Below are 20,536 nucleotides of genomic sequence, written 5' to 3'. Positions count from 1 at the left end.
ATCAGAGACACCAGGAGACACCAGGAGACATTAGAGACACCAGGAGACAGTGCCACAGCTAAACAGAAAGGCCCGGTGATGTCTTTCAAACTCCTCTCCCTCACAATACCTTCATCTTCCCTGACTCCATTCGTCTCTACCTCTCTGAGAAGTAATGGTCTGTTTTAGTGTGAAGGAGCAAAAGGAGATTGGACAGGAAGTGATGTGAAATCCTGGGTGGTCCTCTGTAGCTCAGCTGGTAAAGCACGGCGCTTGTAACGCCAAGGTAGTGGGTTCGATCCCCGGGACCACCCATACACAAAAAAAAAAATGTATGCACGCATGACTGTAAGTCGCTTTGGATAAAAGCGTCTGCTAAATGGCATATTATTATTATTATAAATCTCTCGGTGTACAAGATTGATTTGGTGGAGCCTAGGGCCTGGAGCAGGTTGCTATATGCGGCAATGCCTCTGAATTAAGATCAGTCACACACACACGCACACGTGCACACACACACACACAGGGAACCTGCTGGCTTGAATCTCAAAGCACCAGTTCATTTTTCCCTGGATAGAGTGGGTGACACCTTGGGGATTCCCTCTAGAATTCCAACCAGGAAATGAATAAGAGAGACCGGATAACATAGAGTAACAGAGGTTTCATGCACCCTCAGTCTTTCTCTCTCACAACAGCCTTTGTGGGATCTCATGCAGGCTGGATTGGTCCCTAGGTGGGAAAAAGAAGCATGCAGGCCCTTCAGACCGGGGGCTGGATTCAATTCAGAAGCCCCAGAGGTTTTGGGGGGAATTGATCAACCTCCTGATACATTCTACAGAATCTACTCCCATTCCATTTATGTGAGCTGGGTCTGTATTAAAAGCAATTGAACTATTTATTCTAAATGTAAACATTTTAAAGAAATCAGCTCTGAGAGAGTACGCATAATGGATATTCAAATCTGGACCACTCTCTCTCTCTCTCTCTCTTTCTCTCTCTCTCTCTCTCTCTCTCTTTATTGGCATGGGAAACGTATGTTAACATTGCCAAAGCAAGTGAAGTAGATAGTAAACAAAAGTGAAATAAACAATAAATATTAACAGTAAACATTACACTCAGAAGTTTCAAAAGCATAAAGACATTTCAAATGTCATATTATGTATATATACAGTGTTGTAACAATGTGCAAATAGTTAAAGTACAATGGTATTTGTTCTTCACTGGTTGCCCTTTTCTTGTGGCAACAGGTCACAAATCTTGCAGCTGTGATGGCACACTGTGGTTTTTCACCCAGTAGATAAGGGAGTTTATCAAAATTGGGTTTGTTTTCTAATTCTTTGTGGATCGCTGTAATCTGAGGGAAATATGTGTCTCTAATATGGTCATACATTTGGCAGGAGGTTAGGAAGTGCAGCTCAGTTTCCACCTCATTTTGTGGGCAGTGTGCACATAGCCTGTCTTCTCTTGAGAGCCAGGTCTACCTACGGCGGCCTTTCTTAATAGCAAGGTTATGCTCACTGAGTCTGTACATAGTCAACGCTTTCCTTAAGTCTGGGTCAGTCACAGTGGTCAGGTATTCTGCCACTGTGTACTCTCTGTTAAGGGCCAAATAGCATTCTAGTTTGCTCTGTTTTTTGGTTTGTTCTTTCCAATGTGTCAAGTAATTCTCTTTTTGTTTTCTCATGATTTGGTTGGGTCTAGTTGTGTTGTTGTTGTTGTTGTTGTCCTGGGGCTCTGTGGGGTCTGTTGTTTGTGTTTGTGAACAGAGCCCCAGGACCAGCTTACTTAGGGGACTCTTCTCCAAGTTCATCTCTCTGTAGGTGATGGCTTTGTTATGGAAGGTTTGGGAATCGCTTCCTTTTAAGTGGTTATAGAATTTAACGGCTCTTTTCTGGATTTTGATAATTAGCGGGTATTGGCCTAATTCTGCTCTGCATGCTCTCTCTCTCTCTCTCTCTCTCTCTCTACCTTTTTTCTCTCTCACTCACTCCTCTCTCTACTGTCCACCTGGTAACAATTAGGCTAAATAAACGTATATTATTTTGTTGCGTAACGGATCGGCTCTTTTAACTCATTAAGAGGCAGTTTCTATCTTCAATATAATCATTCATTCAGAAGGTTAAACCCATAGGTCTTAGGCATGCAGTAAATTAAATTAGATTTCCAGGTTCATTTTTCATTAGGTTATAATCCATGCCTTCTGGAAATGTTATGAAGTCCAAAAGTTATGGGTGGAGTTAGAAATGTGGCTGTCAGAAGTATTACAATGGAAATAAACTTTTAATCCGTCTGTCTGCATATTTCAAAAGAATTGCATATAAGGGTGCAGTGAGATGCCCTATGGGTTGGACGATACTTTTCTTGTCAATCATCTTGAAAAAACGTATACTTAAAAACGGAAAATCAACCAATGTCAGCCTTTAAATGCTTTATTATCCAAATGTTGAAAGTGCGTGTGGGTGACGGAGAGAAAGGAAATGGTGCAGTTTGAGGCCATGTGGCGGAGAGTGCTGTGGACCCTGGAGATGGGGGTGTGAGCAGGTGGGTCTGGGCAGGTGTGATGTAGTTGTATGTGTATGTTTTGTATCAAATAAAATCATACAAAAAACTACAATAAGGAAAAATGACAAGCTTGCAACACGTATCTGATTATTCATTATGAATAGGATTTATTTGATTTATTCCCTTTACATTTCTTTATGAAAGAATGTTGGTACTTACTTATTTTGATCCAAAGCCACGAATGAGTCACTCAGCTTTATGCTAACAAATATAGCTTTATGCTGTGAAATAGCCTATTAAATAGGCCAAGCCTAAACAAATATATGAAATAGCCTAAATAAACTAGTACATGTCATAAATACATGAAGTAGCTGAGGTCTTGAAAATATGGGCAACCTTTTTCCCCTCCCTATCCTCGCTGGACTCCCTTTCATTCAGTTTCTTCTTCACATCAGCAAAGAAGGACTCTGTGTTTCAGCAACTCACTTTATATAGAGGGGCTATCACTCTTTCACACTGTGGTAAATAAAGGCATTTTGTTATTTAGAATTATTTATTTCTGTTTTTAGAGGGAGAGAAACCAAAAGCCCACCGTGTAATTGCGCCATTGTATTTACCCAAGTTCTCTCTCAACTCCGGGACCACCCGCCAGCTATTTATTTTTTTGCCTGATGCAGGACTCGAGTGCCAGAGAAGAGAGACTCTTGGACTGAAACATTCGCACCTCCATTAATTTACGAAAAGATCGACAATTTGAGCCACAGTTTAGAAAACCGATAGATCAGCGTTCTAACTCCCCCTTGTGATAGTGTGGTTCAATGACAGAATTACGCAATTTACCACAATCTGAAACCGTCTACCACAAACGGTCGCGGCATGAACTCAAAACTTTTAATTGAGGAACCACTGTACCTATAGTTGAAGTCGGAAGTTTACATACACATTTACATTTGCATTTTTAGTTATTTAGCAGACGCTCTTATCCAGAACGACCCACAGCCAGTGAGTGCACACATTCCCCACACTAGCCCCCCGTGGGAAACGAACCCACAACCCTGGCGTTGCAAGCACCACGCTCCACCAACTGAGCTACAGGGATACACCTTAGCCAAATACATTTAAACTCAGTTTTTCACAATTCCTGACATTTAATCCTAGTAAATATTACCTATTTTAGGTCATTTCATCACATTCTCAGTGGGTCAGAAGTTTACATACATAAATTAGTATTTGGTAGCATTGCCTTTAAATTGTTTAACTTGGGTCAAACGGTTTGGGTAGCCTTCCACAAGCTTCCCACAATAAGTTGGGAGAATTTTGGCCCATTCCTCCTGACAGAGCTGGTGTAATTGAGTCAGGTTTGTAGGCTTCCTTGCTCGCACACACTTTTCAAGTTTTCTATAGGATTGAGGTCAGGGCTTTGTGATGGCCACTCCAATACCTTGACTTTGTTGTCCTTAAGGTCATTGTCCATTTGGAAGACCCATTTGCGACCAACCTTTAACTTCCTGACTGATTTCTTGAGATGTTGCTTCAATATATCCACATAATTTTCCTTCCTCATGATGCCATCTATTTTGTGAAGTGCACCAGACCGTCCTGCAGCAAAGCACCCCCACAGCATGATGCTGCCACCCCCGTGCTTCACGGTTGGGATGGTGTTCTTCAGCTTGCTATCTTTCCCCTTTTTCCTCCAAACATAACAGTTCTATTTTTGTTTCATCAGACCAGAGGACATTTCTCCAAAAAGTGCGATCTTTGTCCCCATGTGCAGTTGCAAACCGTAGTCTGGCTTTTTTATGGCGGTTTTGGAGCAGTGGCTTCTTCCTTGCTGAGCGGCCTTTCAGGTTATGTCAATATAGGACTCGTTTTACTGTGGATATAGATACTTTTGTACCTGTTTCCTCCAGCATCTTCACAAGGTCCTTTGCTGTTTTTCTGGGATTGATTTGCACTTTTCGCACCAAAGTACGTTCATCTCTAGGAGACAGAACATGTTTCCTTCCTGAGCGGTATGACGGCTGCGTGGTCCCATGATGTTTATACTTGTGTACTATTGTTTGTATATTTACATTTACGTCATTTAGCAGACACTCTTATCCAGAGCGACTTACAAATTGTTGCATTCACCTTATAGCCAGTGGGATAACCACTTTACAATATGTTTTTTTTTTTTTTTTTTTCTTTGGGGTGGGGTAAGGGGGGGTAGAAGGATTACTTTATCCTATCCCAGGTATTCCTTAAAGAGGTGGGGTTTCAAGTGTCTCCGGAAGGTGGTGAGTGACTCCGCTGTCCTGGCGTCGTGAGGGAGCTTGTTCCACCATTGGGGTGCCAGAGCAGCGAACAGTTTTGACTGGGCTGAGCAGGAACTGTGCTTCCGCAGAGGTAGGGGGGCCAGCAGGCCAGAGGTGGATGAACGCAATGCCCTTGTTTGGGTGTAGGGACTGATGAGAGCATGAAGGTACGGAGGTGCCGTTCCCCTCACAGCTCCGTAGGCAAGCACCATGGTCTTGTAGCAGATGCGAGCTTCAACTGGAAGCCAGTGGAGTGTGCGGAGGAGCGGGGTGACGTGAGAACTTGGGAAGGTTGAACACTGTTGGGAAGGTTGAACTTGGGAAGGTTGAATCTGTTTGTACAGATGAACGTGGTACCTTCAGACGTTTGGAAATTGCTCCCAAGGATGAACCAGACTTGTGGAGGTCTACAATTGTTGGCTGATTTCTTTTGATTTTCCCATGATGTCATGCAAAGAGGCAGTGAGTTTGAAGGTAGGCCTTGAAATACATCCACAGGTACACCTCCAATTGACTCAAATGATGTCAATTAGCCTATCAGAAGCTTCTAAAGCTATGACATCATTTTCCAAGCTGTTTAAAGGCACAGTCAACTTAGTGTATGTAAACTTCTGACCCACTGGAATTGTGATACAAAAAATTACTTGTGTCATGCACAAAGCAGATGTCCTAACTCGTGGTCCTCTGTAGCTCAGCTGGTAGAGCACGGCGCTTGTAACGCCAGGGTAGTGGGTTCGATCCCCGGGACCACCCATACGTAAAAATGTATGCACACATGACTGTAAGTCGCTTTGGAAAAAAGCGTCTGCTAAATGGCATATTATTATTATTACTAACCGACTTGCCAAAACTATAGTTTGTTAACAAGACATTTGTGGAGTGGTTGAAAAACAAGTTTTAATGACTCCAACCTAAGTGTATGTAAACTTCCAACTTCAACTGTTTCTCTCTCACACTTCTCTCTCTCTCTCTCTCTCTCTCCATCTCTCACCCTACCTCTCACTCCCTCACTGCTCATGTCTTCCACCATTCACTGACTCTCCTTCTCACCCCCTCTCTCTCTCTCTCTCTCTCTCTCTCTCTCTCTCTCTCTCTCTCTCTCTCTCTCTCTCTCTCTCTCTCTCTCTCTCTCTCTCTCTCTCTCTCTCTCTCTCTCTCTCTCTCTCTCTCTCTCTCTCTCTCTCTCTCTCTCTCTCTCTCTCTCTCTCTGGCAATGCAGAGTGGTTAATTTGGCTCCTGTAGAGCGCCAGCCTGAGGGCTCCTCTCAGCTGGAACATGACCATCTGCCCTGGCAGAGAGAGGCTGAGAGGCTGGGCAGAGGGGTTACGCCACCCTGCTAACGCCACGGGCAAGCTCTCATCTGTCAATGCCATACTTTACCCCATCACACGACCTCCATCTTAAGACAGAATGACTACCCCTGAAGAGGAGTCCTCCTCAGTAGAACTGTTAACATCAAACTACTTTGAAAGTCGACTAAAACATGGACAAATTCCTGACTAAGGCCGATGAAATGAATAGAACTGACGTCTCAGTCAGAGCGCCTGTGGACATGATGCTGTGACATGTTTCTCACCTCCTGGTTGGCTGATGTTAGCTCCTCCTCCAATGCCGAGACCCTCTCTAGCGACACCCGCAGTCTCTCCCTCACCTGAGGAAAAGAAACACACAACAAACCCCCATGAGTCAGTTACTGTACACAACCTCTGGTAGGACCTTACAATGGAGCTCTGTTCTAGTAGTTAATGGCAGTAGATGTGTGGTTTTGAGCTTTCAGATGAATAGCCTGGATAGTGTTGGAGACAACAGTGAGATATGCCTATTTATCTCTCCCCACCGACCCACCATCCCACCCCAGCCCGGGGTTAACACGATACATCGTATTCCCGCTAGAGACCAAGCTGCTCTTCCCTCTCTCCTTCAGCCTTCAGCCCAACAATAACACTTTGTCTGGGCTTTGAAGCCGGGCCTTATCCGCTTTTAACGATTTTTAGCGTTGGTTGCTGGGAACAGCTTTCCCTCCCTCCTCCCCTTCCTCCTCCTCCTCCTCTCCTCACTCCTCCTCCTCCTCTTCTCCCCTCCTTTACCCTCCTCTCCCTATGCTTTCCTCTATGTACTATGTTCAGGTATTTGTCATGCTACTGATGGAGCAATTACTAGTGAGCTCCGTGGTGCTCCATGGCCGGGGCTGTGTCCCGCTAGGATCAAGGCCTCTCTGAGGAGGCTGAGCCTGGATTACAGGACAGTCGTCGTCCCCCCTCCCTCCCTCCCTCCCTCCCTCTCTCTCTCCCCTCCTCGGTACAGCCCAGCAACCCACCGACAGCTCGACGCAGGGCAGAAAACATCCCTTGAATCAAAAACGTATTTTATTCCCTAGTCCAGTGGCCAGAAGAGACGCGTTATAAATGATAAGGTCTGTTGTGGAGGGTTAAATAGATTACAGCGGCCGGCGTGACATCTTACAGAGGGCTGAGGCCATCAATCAACAGGCTGGGGGCAGAGGGCTGGGCCAATCGGCGAGGAGGGTTGTGGTGGTGACTTATGCCAAAACAAAGGATATTCAATACCAGGATGGCACTATGTTAGCAATACCTCTCCATTTTTTACTGTCATCAGTCAAATATACTGTACAATCAATTGAAGAATCTCTATCCGCGTGTATAATCCATTCTTCCAGTCAGCAAAAAAGAATAGCTACTGTGCATACACGTTCTATAGGCTACATCACTAATGTATGGTCTTACCTTCTCGTCTAGAGCTTTGTGGTGCTCGAACAGGGACTTGAGCGCTTTGAGGACCTCCACCTCACTGGACACGCCTGAGGGGGATTGGGCCTGCCGCTTCACCACGGTCATACGTAGTGACCGCTCATGTCTGGACACCAGGCACTCCAGATGCTCCAGAAGCAACTATAGAGACAGACATAGGGACAGAAATTAGAGTTCATATAATCATCATCATCCACATCATCATCATAAAGGCTATCTGCATCATCTGTATGATTGACATCATCATCAACCCTATTACCGTTATCGTCTGCATCATCAATTATCCTGGCACCAGAGAAGATGCAGTGATATGATTCTAAATGTCAACATGTAGTGGCCTGACTATTGGACTGTATTGTACCAACTACACAAGGTTACTGGTCTTCATGTGATTCCCTAAAGACATTTTTTATATCAACCCTGATTAACCGCAATGAAAAGAAATCAAAGTAATCAACGAGATCTTCTCAACTTGGTCATTTAATTTAATTTTCCATATTTTGGTCGGGGGGAGAAGGAGAACAATAACCGTTCAGTGCAATAACACGAAACATACGGAAATCAATTATGGCACTCGGAACAATGAAGGCACTCAAAACAAATTGAAACTCTCTGGCCTGCACACAAAATAGATTATGCTAATGTAGTTACTATGCTGGGCTGGTGTAGGCGGTGTGCCGAATCAATTCTCAGTGGAAAGATTCCCAAGGACAGGGAGAGTTGGGGGAGTCAACTTCCAGCAACACAAAGGGATGAGATGAGTCCGCTGGGAGTAGGTGGAACAGGAGAGAGGAGGAGTAGAGACACACAGGGACCATAAAGGTCAACACTGTCCTCTGATCTCTGTCATACAGGCACAGTGGAGGGATGGGGGCCTGAGGGAAGTCTGGCTGTGCTAGTCTGAATAGCTAGGCTTTTGGGGTCTAGATTTGGCCCATAACCTGGTCTTATGAAGGCCTAGTGTTTTGGAGGGAATGCAAATGCCTAACAGACAAGCAACTAATCGAGCAAGCTAATTGCTAATGATGATGCTATCTGCCCTGTTAGGAATACACTAAGATCCGCTGAGATAGTGATCTGAGGAGAGGTTCATGTAGTGTCTTCAGCTTTGTTGTCTGGTCATTCTGAGAAACATTGACAGTTTTCTTCATCTCCACATCCCAAATGTCTTGTTTCTAACCCTGACTGTGCTTCACTAGGCCAAACAACCCCTTCTCGGTGTCGCCATGTGCTCTGGCCGGATAATAACATAACGGTGTGGTTCACCAATGGTTTGGGAGAGTTTTCACACTGGCGTCGCCATAGTATATAAGGAAGTAATTTACTACTAAACCCATCTTTAAGCAGGGCTCTGGTGGTGTTGTGAGCCTGTCCAAGCATTGTGCTTAAACCATAGACTGTAATCCCTTAATCATCCAGGCATTAAGAACCATTAGACATACAGACATCAACCACATTTTCAGACATATTCACTCAACCTGGTAAAACTTCACTAGGACTTCAGTGTTGCACTACACTACCCATCAGGCACTGCAGAGGCTATGTTGGGTGGGGGCTAAATAGTAAACATAGGCTCTGTTTCAATATCCACACTAGCATACCCTTTAAAATGCATGCTGAATACATTGCTCCATTCTAAATGATATGCTAGAAACAACATTGGAACTGAGCCATTGTCTCTGTTGCTGTCTTACTTAATAAGTTGGAGTCAGGGAGAAGGTGCTGACAGAGTGGTGTGGACTAGTTTTGGAGGGCTTCAAGAGGGCTGTCCGTCCTTCCTTCCCTCCTTGAGCGTCTGAAGGGCTGCCAGCAGACTGAGATCCCCCCTACCTTCCCTCCCCACATCCAAACCCCCACCGTTTAATCAATCAGAGTCTGAACGCTGGCCCCAGCTCTACCTCAGCCGTCGCCTCGCCGGAATAATAAAAAGCAATATACACCTACAAACACCCTCTCCTCCTCCTTCTCCTCCTCCTTCTCCTCCTCCTCCTCTCTCTATCCCCTCTCTATGGCTCATCATTTCTCTCTTATCATGTTTCTACACTGTATGGCTTTGTATGCAAGTCATTTGGCACAAGCTCTTATCCAGCTTACAGTGTTCAGGCCTAAAACCTAGAGGTACACCATCATCCATTCTGTTGTCAGCCCTCCAACCCACTGATTGCATGCACCTGGCTTCAAAGATTTAATTAGGAACTTTAAAACCTTTACAACAAAAAAAAGCAGATATATTAAAAGTCTGCCTCATATCGCTCTGCAGAGGATTCAAAGGTGATAATGAAGAGAGAGAGAGACTAATTACTTCCCTCTCTCTCTCTCTCTCTCTCTCTCATCTCTCTCTCTCTCTCTCTCTCTCACATCTCTCTCTTCTCTCTCTCTCTCGTCTCTCTCTCTCTCTCTGTCGTCTCTCTCTCTCTCTATCTTTGGCGAGATGGCAGAGCAGTGACAGGCCTACTAAAATGGCAGTGCTAAAATCCTCTCTGGCAGACTGGTGGTGTGCAGTCAGTCAGTGTGACTCTGTGAGTCTCCCATTATACAGCCTGGTGGGAAAAAGCAGCCTTATCTGTCAATAGCAAGATTTGGTTACTCCTGCCTAATGAAAGGGTATTATCGGAATTGGAATTCAGAGTTATGTACATGGGGTCCAAATCTGTCCCCAGGGGAAATGGAGGCTACCGGTTCATTGACCTATGTTACAGATGACCAGTCAACCGTGTCAACAGATGAAAACATTGTTGATCTCCATAGGCTCTGAGCCGTTGTGGTTCAGGTCAATGTATGTGGTTAGAATTGGGCAGGAGAATGTGTGTGTGTTTGTGCGTACGCACGTTCTTGTGTCTGCTCTTGCACATGAGTGAGTGTGTGTCTCTTCTCCACGACCCTGGTGTTGTTCCTCTCGGCCTTGAGCTCGGAGATCTCCTCCTCCTTCTCCAGAAGGTTCTCTCTGCATACGTTCAGCTCCTTGGTCAGGGCTGCAAACTCCTGTACAGCAACAACACAGAACATAGAGGTCAGCATCACAGCACCATCCATAACACACAATACATCGTCTTCATCATCATCATCATCATCATCATAACCCACAAAACAGTTCGCACAGAGCCATCCATGTCATTGGCATCCATACCGCACAATATCGTTAGGAAATATGAGACAGTCATTAAACAAGCCCCCCCCACCCCCATCACTCCATGTCATACTCAATGGACTAGCCCACAGTTCACAGATATAGTTCAGAAACTCTGTTAATCATGCCCAATCCAAAGGGAATACAGCCTTTTCTAATTTCTCCCTTATGTTATTGATGGTATACTGGTTTACTGATGTTTCTTTTCCACATTGGGTTGCACTGTAGGCTAAATTAGACAAACTGACTCCCTGATCTTATTGCGATTTCCCAGACTTTGGCGATGTGTTTCCAGACAACTACCAACACCACAGAAAACAGGTTAAAACCTGTGGGTTCTGGGAAAGTGAAAAATTCGGTTTGGCAGAGAATATAATGTGAATGTGCTAATGGTAATCTGTACACACAGGCTGTAAGAGGATTGACCCCCGAGGAGACTAGTGGGCACCGGGCCAGCCATAGTGAACTTAAACATGACTACTGTACTGTACTGTCCTGTACTGTACTGTCAGCACGAAGCAAAAAATAAGTGTGGTGGTAGTCAGCATAGGCCAGCATTACAAGCCAAGCATGGAAGGCAGGCACTGTCCACCGGGACAGTGTAGGACCCTATGAAATAAGACTCAGTGTCAGTGTTTTAGTCGGTCAATAAAGAGAACAATGAGGCTACTGTACAGCTAAATTGGCCACACACTAACTTCTCTAACTATTCCTTAGTGAGATGCTGTCATACAACAACAACACCACCACAGCAGGCCATCCAGACTACTGAGGCAGGAGCGAAGTAGAGCTAAACTCTAATTTTACTGAGTCAGAATAGATATGCTTGTTATCTGATAGCTTTAGCTCTGCATGCTGTCTCTCTCCACTAACTGCCTGTGGCCCATCCATCCGTCTCTCAGCAGATGGATAATTGACAGCTGGATTTAAATGCCACAGAACCAAATGGGCCAATTACCACCACAGGGCCGAACTCCACAGGTCCCCTATATGACCTGTCATTATCCCAAAAACACTCTTTCTGGCCGGGGAGAGTGTGTGGGGGGGGGGGGGGGGGGCTGCTCTAACCATTGTCTGTGCTACTTTGTTACTCACTTACTCACTCTAAGTGTTGTCTAGACTCTAGTGTATTCTCTGGTGTTGGTACATTTAAGTAAACAACCTTGACAGAATGACTGACATCGACATTACTTTAAATCTTCAGCCTGTCATAAATTAAACACGTTGGGAGCCGACAGGTCTTGAAGGGGGGCACATTGGCCAGGTAGAGAAGATAAAACATGCAAACGAGTGTCTGCTGTGGGCTTTTTGAGTGGCAGGAGGGGTTGAAGTTTTCATTTAATTCCGAGGTGAGTTGAGAAGTCAATAACAAGTGGGCCTAGCTACGTGAACGATCAACAAACATGAGGCTGGGCTCAGAGGCCGGTGATGAAGAAGTGGAAGGTGTGTGTGTGTGTGTGTGTGTGTGTGTGTGTGTGTGTGTGTGTCTGTGTGTTTAGAGATGAGGGAACTGGGAGCATGTAACTTGCCCTTCAACGACAATGAGACCGCATTAAGATGCATAGGTTTTTCTTACTCCTGTGCTGCAATGGTCCACTAATTATTGCTGGGTATTGCATTGGACTCTATAAAGTCCTTCAGATATGAAATTGCATGTTGGCATATTGGTATTGATGTTATAGGGTAATATAGGGTAATTTTCCCAAATCTATTGATTTAATATAACTGCACAGTCTTCAGTTATGTTGCAATTACGTTGTTACTCCAAGTTGTCCTTCAGGGTCAATGAAATAGACAGGCTCAAGGGCCAGAGAAACCACCACATGACTATATCCCTCTGCTCCATCTCAATAAACAACATCCTTTAAGTCGAACATTTTAGAGTTCTGAGCTAACTTAAAAGTAATGTCAACTTGGTACAGCCACTGTCATAGAAACATGTATTTTTAACTAGCCTAAATGCTACCATGTTTCCCCTAGTGCAACAACTCACTGAGACAGCAGAGATCGGGTCACCTGTTGGGCCCTTCGGTTATTACGAAAACGACGAGGTGGAGGAGGTGTTCACGTGGAAAACGGCCGACTTGACGGACACACACACACAGACTTCTGCTCCGGTGGCCGAACAGAACCGTGGCAGGTGGAGAAAAGGCTGTGGTGTGCTACAGTACAAGTTCTGATACACACACACGCACACACACACACACACACACACACACACACACACACACACACACACACACACTCTCTCTATCTCTCACTCCAGTGCTAACTGGCTGAGCTTTTAAACCAGCTGTCTTGCCCAAATCCCTCTTTCAAAATGAAGTTAGAGAGAAATGATCTGGTCCACAGGGTCCTGACATGCTTTTATTAAACACTGCCTCTCCCTAAAGGCCAACACTGCCAGCCTGGAGAAGGGTTGCTATTGGAAGCACTAAAGAAAAGCACCATTAAAAAAGAGGAGACTTCAAAAACGTCCAATAAATTGCCCGTCCACACAAACTCCATCTGTAATACACTCTTCAGTCACTCTGACGTGACTTAGGAAGAAAGTAGGAAGACGATCAAACAGGAAGCCAAAGCAGCAGTGCATTGTGGGTCTGTGGGCCTGAATGTGTGTTTGCTCGCCTTGCCTCGCGCCTCGGTCTGATCACGCCCTCACACTCTTTAATTAACAGCATGGTCTCGCACCCAAACCATCACATGGAATGCAAGGAAAGCGAAAGTCACAAGGCTTGCACAGGCAACGCACATCAAACTACCAAGATAACACTTCAGGACCAAACTAGCTGATGTTTTTGTTGTTTATATCTAGCGATTGTAATGTAGGGCACGGCTGTAGATGCTGATATAGTTATAGAGGTGTAATACCGAGACATGTAAACAAGTTATTCTGCTAACGTTGTTTACATTTAGAATCAATATGCTGGAGTTGTTTTCTGTCCCCGGCCACATATGGTGACTCACCGTGAATTTAAAGTGAAGATTACACTTTTTAGTTTTTAGTTTGGTGATATACACATGGTCGTCTCCATTACCCATGTCAGGCAGAGCGTAACACAGTATTTCGCTTATCAGAAAGCAAAAACTATTTATAATGTTCCCACCATTCCAAATGATTCATATCCACAAACAATGTGTCTCAATCCATTTCAGTATATCTATTTTATTGTGCTCTCTTAAGTAAAACACAACAGTGGTATTATATTCCTAAATAACATAGAACTGCTAGGTGGTGGGCTGAATGAATGGGCATGTGAAGGATAACCACTTGGTTGAGCGAGAGAGAGAGAGAGAGAGAGAGAGAGAAGAGAGAGAGAGAGAGAGAGAGAGAGAGAGAGAGAGAGAGAGAGAGAGAGAGAGAGAGAGAGAGAGAGAGAGAGAGAGAGAGAGAGAGAGAGAGGAGAGAGAGAGAGAGAGAGAGAGAGAGAGAGAGAGAGAGAGAGAGAGAGAGAGAGAGAGAGAGAGAGAGAGAGAGCGCATAGGGGGTGTTAAGACAATAATGATTTTGCCTCTCATTGGAAGCAACTCATCCAGAAGTGTCCAGATACCATAGCAGCCCACTGGCAGAGAGAGATGGAGAAGGATAGAGAGGAGAGATAGGTGAAAGAGAGTGAAAGCCCCTGAGTGTACAGGGATGCACATGCTCGCGTAATAACCCAATCTTTCTGCTTCACTTACAGAGACCTTCAACATCTGTTGTGGTTATACAAGCACAGATCCAGTGGGAACCACATCTAACTAACTACCTATATACAGTACACTCTTAGAAGTAAAGGAGCCTTGAAGAACCTTTTGGGGTTCAAAAGATTGCCACTGTAGGGGAACCTTTTCAGGTTCCTCTAAGAACTCTCAACTAACCAAAGATGCAAATATGAACACACTGACAGCAATGGTTCCTTGAGGAACTCTAGGGTTCCTTGAGAATCTCCAGGGTTCCTCAAATCACCCTTAATTCTAAGAGTGTACAGTATAATGGGGGCCAGAACCAGGGGCATAGGGCCCCAGTAAGCAAGAGAAAGGCATCCTGGATTGGGAAGAGGATGTTAGGGGGTTCTGTGTGCTGGCAAACGCTGCTCAAACGCTGCTCGACTGTGCTCCTGCGCCACCCAAGTCCCCCGACAAGCTGCTGTAAGTGATAATTGGGAGGTGTTGATCAGAACGAACGCTGTCTCAGTCTGTACTTCAGAGGTGTGAGTCTGTGGGAGACGAGATTAGCATCAGGACAGTATGAGCCTTGTTGTTCTAAATTAGGCTGTAGGAGGGGGAACATGGTGGGGGGGGGGGGGTTAAGGTAGAGGGTTTACTTTATAAGATGGATAACTTAATGATGAGCCTTGTGCAGTATAAAGTATTTCCCTGTCAGGAGTTTGTCCCGGTCAGGTCAAGTGAGCAGAAAAACTGAGGGGAGCTTTTAAAAATGCCCCTCAATAGAACTATCTCAACTCTATCTCAACTGAAACGCCTGGAGGAGATGAGGAGCACGTCAGTACAGACAGGAAATGGAGGAACAATGGGAGTTTCCTCATGAGGTGTGTGATCCAAAGACAGCCTATATGTGTCTGTGATTGGGTTTGACATTCAGCTCAGGAGAGGGAGGCTTATGCTACTAGACTAAAACAAGGCCCAAAGTATACGGACATCAGTCATTTGGAGAGGCACCAGTGGATCATGATTCACTGGCTTCAATACAATGCAATGTATGACGTGGGAAATACTTCAATACCCCCGTGGGCACGCCAGTAGGAGTCTTCAAAATCAAGTTACTACAGGTAACTTCCAAACCCTAGCAGAATCTTAAAGATGAGACAAACAGATGAAATAACCTCCAGACGCCCTTTTCTCTGAGAAACCAAACAAATCATGCAAGCTGTAGCAACAAACTCAGAGTTGAGAAGAGAGCTATTTGTTATACGGATCACAACTTTAATTATACCAATCAGAGAGGATTGTGGGAACCACCCAGGCGTTGAACAAGACATTAAGACAAAAACCCAAACTTCTCAGGAACTACAGTATCTGCACTCTTCATATAGTACAGCTGGTTTTATCACGTTGCTTGACTATCTCTTCAATATTTCAATAGCTCTGCGGTTATATGTACAGTACCTACTCTACTATGAGAGCAGAGAGAGGACAGGGCAGCGTATGATAGATTGATTGTTGAAGATGCATCATGGTTTTCAAACTCAATTTAATACTGCCATGGTAAAACGGGTTTCATGAGAATCACCCAGCTTATAAATATACGATGAAGACAATGTTCTCACTATCAACCTTTCAGTGATAGCTCAGAGAAAAAGAGGCACATATATCCACCCGGTACAGTACAGTACATCTCCTATTATCTCCTCCTTTACTAGACAAAATAGTCCAATAAAAACCCTATTGTAACCTGTAACTGTATGGGTATATCAATATAGACATTCAGGATAAATTCATTTCCAAGACTTACAGCTACAGCTGAAACAGTAGGGATGCGCAGGTTATTCTGTAAGGGTAGCCCTTGGTCAATGTTAGAAGCCAGTTAAGTGGACACCTGGACCAGCATCAGTTGACCAGCCAGGCAGGCAGCCAGAGAGAATACCCAGGGGTGTCCCAGAGGACGCCCCACATCACAATGAGTTTCAGCCCAGCGAGCAAGCTAATTTTAGGCTAATTTCCTTGACCTTTAAATATTCGAGAAGGTCATCTGTATAAGCACTGAGCAGTTCATGAACCCTCACGATCTACGGCTACAGTGTGCATTGGAGACAAGCAGAACGATACAACAACTGCCATGATGCATCTCTTCTGCTCCTGTAAATGGATTGTGAGAAACGGCCACTGTATGAACCTAAACGACTGTCCTACATGGTATATAACAAGGCTAAACCACTACGTTTCACAACAGCCTCGTAAAGCATGATTCTTTTTTGGACTGTGGGCTCATCCTTTGAATTGATTCCCAGAAAAGTAATGTACAGAATAGACAATAGTCTGGTACAAAAGCCACCTCAGCATATAAACTGCTCAACCAGATAACATCACAATAAGAAGACTACTCCATTTCCCTATAGGTGGTAAGATATTAAATCTGGTCTAGATGAACAACTATTTGCTCATAATTTACTACAACAGAATTCATGGTGAACAAAATATTTGCATTGAATGACGTACTGGGACTAACTAATGATACATACAGTAGATTATGGTTCAGTGCTTCCTGTACAAACATAACAACAGGGCACCATAAAGAAAACACATTATACTATGGTACTCAAGAGACGGTTCCTTCTGTCTTTCAGCATCGGAATTATACACTACATGTCCGGTTTCAGATCCCCTATACATCATATATAGGGTCAAATCAAATCAAATGTATTAGTACAAAAAAGTGTATGTGATGAATACATTTGATTTGATTTGGATGTATACAGTACATTGTTATACATCGTTAATGACAATAATGTCCTTAGGTCAGTCATTAGTGCATAATCAGCTCACCACCAATTAGTCATTCACAATTAACTAGTGACTTAATGAACCAGGCCATGAAAGCAGGGAATCGTTGGAATTCACTCAGCTATGTAGTGTATTGATTTTATGCAGCCAGATTGACCGTGATGAGATTCGTAATGGGATACTCTCTGAGCAGCTTTCAAACAGCATGACTTCCAATATTAACTGGGAAATTAAACAATATGAGCAGCACCAGTTTGATTTCACACTGAGATCCAGTCCTTCTGGGACTCAATAAGACTCTCATAGAAATAGAATACCTAGAATGGGAATTACCTTTCAAGTCAAGGGATTATATTTCTCTTGTGTTTGACAGGATGCCTCAGCACTATAGATCAGAAGATATGTTGATAGACGCGTCCCAGAGGACCAGTCATTCCCATGTTCCCAGGCCTGCTACATGTGAAGCAAGCCCACCTGAGTGAGGAATGACTGTTAAAGGATGGAGATGGACACGGTAGAGAGAGAGAGACGAGCCATAGAGACCTGACAAAGGCCTGCAATGTCAACACCTCCACCCCCACCCCAGTCCTATTCTCCCAGTGTTATGAGCCAGAAACCTGGGCCTGAGCAGGCCAACATAGGGGGCTGGAGGTTGTGTGTGATTTACAATGACCTTTGGTTGGAGAGCTGAGAGGGGTCGTCGCTCTACTGTAGAGGCCCCCTGGGGGCCGGGCTATAAATCTGAGTGGAGGAAATTACAGCCCTGCGATTTACTGCCTGTCACATCCCTAATAACTCATTCTGATCTCCTCAGACCAAACCCCCTCTGCCTGGCTGACCAGAGAGCCACTGTCATGGGCCCCTTCTCTGTGGGTATGTAGTGGCAAGCGCCAGGGGATGGGCTCCCCTGTATAACATGTACTGTACTGTAATGTAACCAGCATGTCTGGAAGGTCCAACATGATACACAATGATTTCACATTGAATGTTGCTGTCTCTCCCTCCCTCCACCCCCCAGAGACGGGGTGATACCTGTTACAGCAGGCTGTACCGCAGCCCAGACAAAGAGCAACACATGCTGTCAGCAGTGGCCAGGAAAAGCCTGCTCCCCTTCCACATTAGATGAGAGAGGAGCTTCGGAGGAGGCCAAGGTCAGGGCAGACAAGACACAGGGCTCCATATACCATGGAGGTTTAGGTTTCATGAGGAGAATAAAAAAGCTCATCCACAAGACATACATAGTCTACTTCTAGAGATACATTATGTGTGTATTAAGGTTTCTTTCACTCACTCAACAAATAGATACTTGTATTCCCACTAGAATTGTCTTATTCGTCATGTTGATAGACATCTTTAAAAGGTCAGAGACAGAATGGGAAGAAAAATAAATCATATCCATTGACGTCGACGCAAACTCCTAACCACATCACAACTTTCTAGTCTAGTGAGGACAGAAGATAGTTCCTCTTTTTCCCAGACGTAATGTGTCATGCGCTTCTTATTTAGACCAGATAAGTGTGAGCAGCCAGCGAGGCAGTGGACAAAACAACTTAACAAGCGGCGGCTGCAAATGTGAGCCCACTCATCATCCATTACCGATGGAGAGGCAATGCACTGGAGGAGACACACAACAACCAAGGCACAGGGGCCACAGCTCTCCAAGGGACATACCAGGGCCATATTCCTGCCTGGAATGGTGTGTTACATTACTTTCACCTTGCATGGCACCTGAAGAGGGAAGAGGGTCTAAGGCACTGCATCGCAGTGCAAGCTGTGCCACTAGAGATCCTGGTTCGAATCCAGGCTCTGTCGTAGCCGGCCGCGACCGGGAGACCCATGGGGCGGCACACAATTGGCCCAGCGTCGTCCAGGGTAGGGGAGGGAATGGCCGGCAGGGATGTAGCTCAGTTGGTAGAGCATGGTGTTTGCAACGCCAGGGTTGTGGGTTCGTTTCCCACGGGGGGCCAGTATGAAAAATAAAAAAAATAATGTATGCACTCACTAACTGTAAGTTGCTCTGGATAAGAGCGTCTGCTAAATGACTAAAAATGTAAATGATGGATAGAATGATGTTCATAGCTGAGAGCTCCCTGTCTTCTCACCTTTAGCTCACCTGTTCTAAAGATGGCAGCCTGCATGGGATTATGGTATATTTACATTCATCTGGGGGGTGGTGGAGGTACCTATCTCCAGGGATCATTTAGGCATCACTGCTAGTCTCTCTCTCTCTCTCTCTCTCTCTCTCTCTCTCTCTCTGTTTCCATCTCTCTCTCTCTCTCTCTCTCTCACTCTCTCTGTTTCCATCTCTCTCGCTCTCTCTGTTTCCATCTCTCTCTCTCTCTCTCTCTCTCTCTCTCTCTCTCTCTCTCTCTCTCTCTCTCTCTCTCTCTCTCTCTCTCTCTCTCTCTCTCTCTCTCTCTCTCTCTCTCTCTCTCTCTCTCTCTCTCTCTCTCTCTCTCTCTTCTCTGAGTTCACTGTCTCTACTCTCATTTCAAATGTAAATATGTACAGGTCTGCCTGGCTTGTCAGCGATGCTCCAGCCTGGGCTTTCATATCAACATGTGGGGAGTGTCTCACTGTTGCTTGATGGGTTGTATTCTGTGTACACTCAGCCAGCTGGTGTCTTTATGTTCTGGGGAGAGATATGATGGCCTATATGGTGGCGGCGACTCAGCCGTACCTTTCTCCACGGGGAACGATAAAACAAAAGTGTGAAATCCTCTCTCTGGATAGCGATCAATCTGTTCCGCAAACATGGCTGGAGTAGCTGTCAGGGAAGTGGGAAGCGCTGGGCAGAAGGCAGGACTGTGTTGGCTGATAAATATGGGCCGTGGAGCTCTGCTTCAAAGTGGGCCTTAATCAGGACTAAGTCTGCCATGCCAGATAGCCAACGAAATTCAGTTTAGGCTTCGATAACAAGGCAACAGAGACTCTCGCGTGAGCGAGTTTCCACACGCTAAAATCATCATACATCTTGTGGGATTTGAATGGTTCTCGGTCTAAATAGATTAGAGAGAGGGATTCTGGGCAAGCATTGATGACTCCATCACCTTATTCCACAGATAACATTCTTGGGAACTAGCCATGGACATCCAAACACTGTTTGTACATCTGAGAACACACTGAAGTATGACTGAGACTTCACAACAAGAAAAGTGTAAATCGCAAGCCAATGGAGGATATACAACAGGAGTTGGAGAATAGAATGCACAAAATGCACTCTCCAAGGGACCTTTTGGCTGTTAGAATGGATATCATATACATCATTATCACATAAAATAAAAAATATTCCTTTTCAACTGGGATCATTTCACCTGCAATGAGTCTTTGAGATGAGATGATAGCTCTGTGTGTGTCTCTCTCGCTCTTCTAGCCTAGACGGTATAAGTGGTAATCCCTTGTCTTTGGACGATTGACTGGAA

Source organism: Coregonus lavaretus, assembly GCF_964263955.1.
Source record: "Coregonus lavaretus genome assembly, chromosome: 5".
Lineage (NCBI taxonomy): Eukaryota > Metazoa > Chordata > Actinopteri > Salmoniformes > Salmonidae > Coregonus > Coregonus lavaretus.
This window is presented reverse-complemented; position numbering follows the sequence as displayed.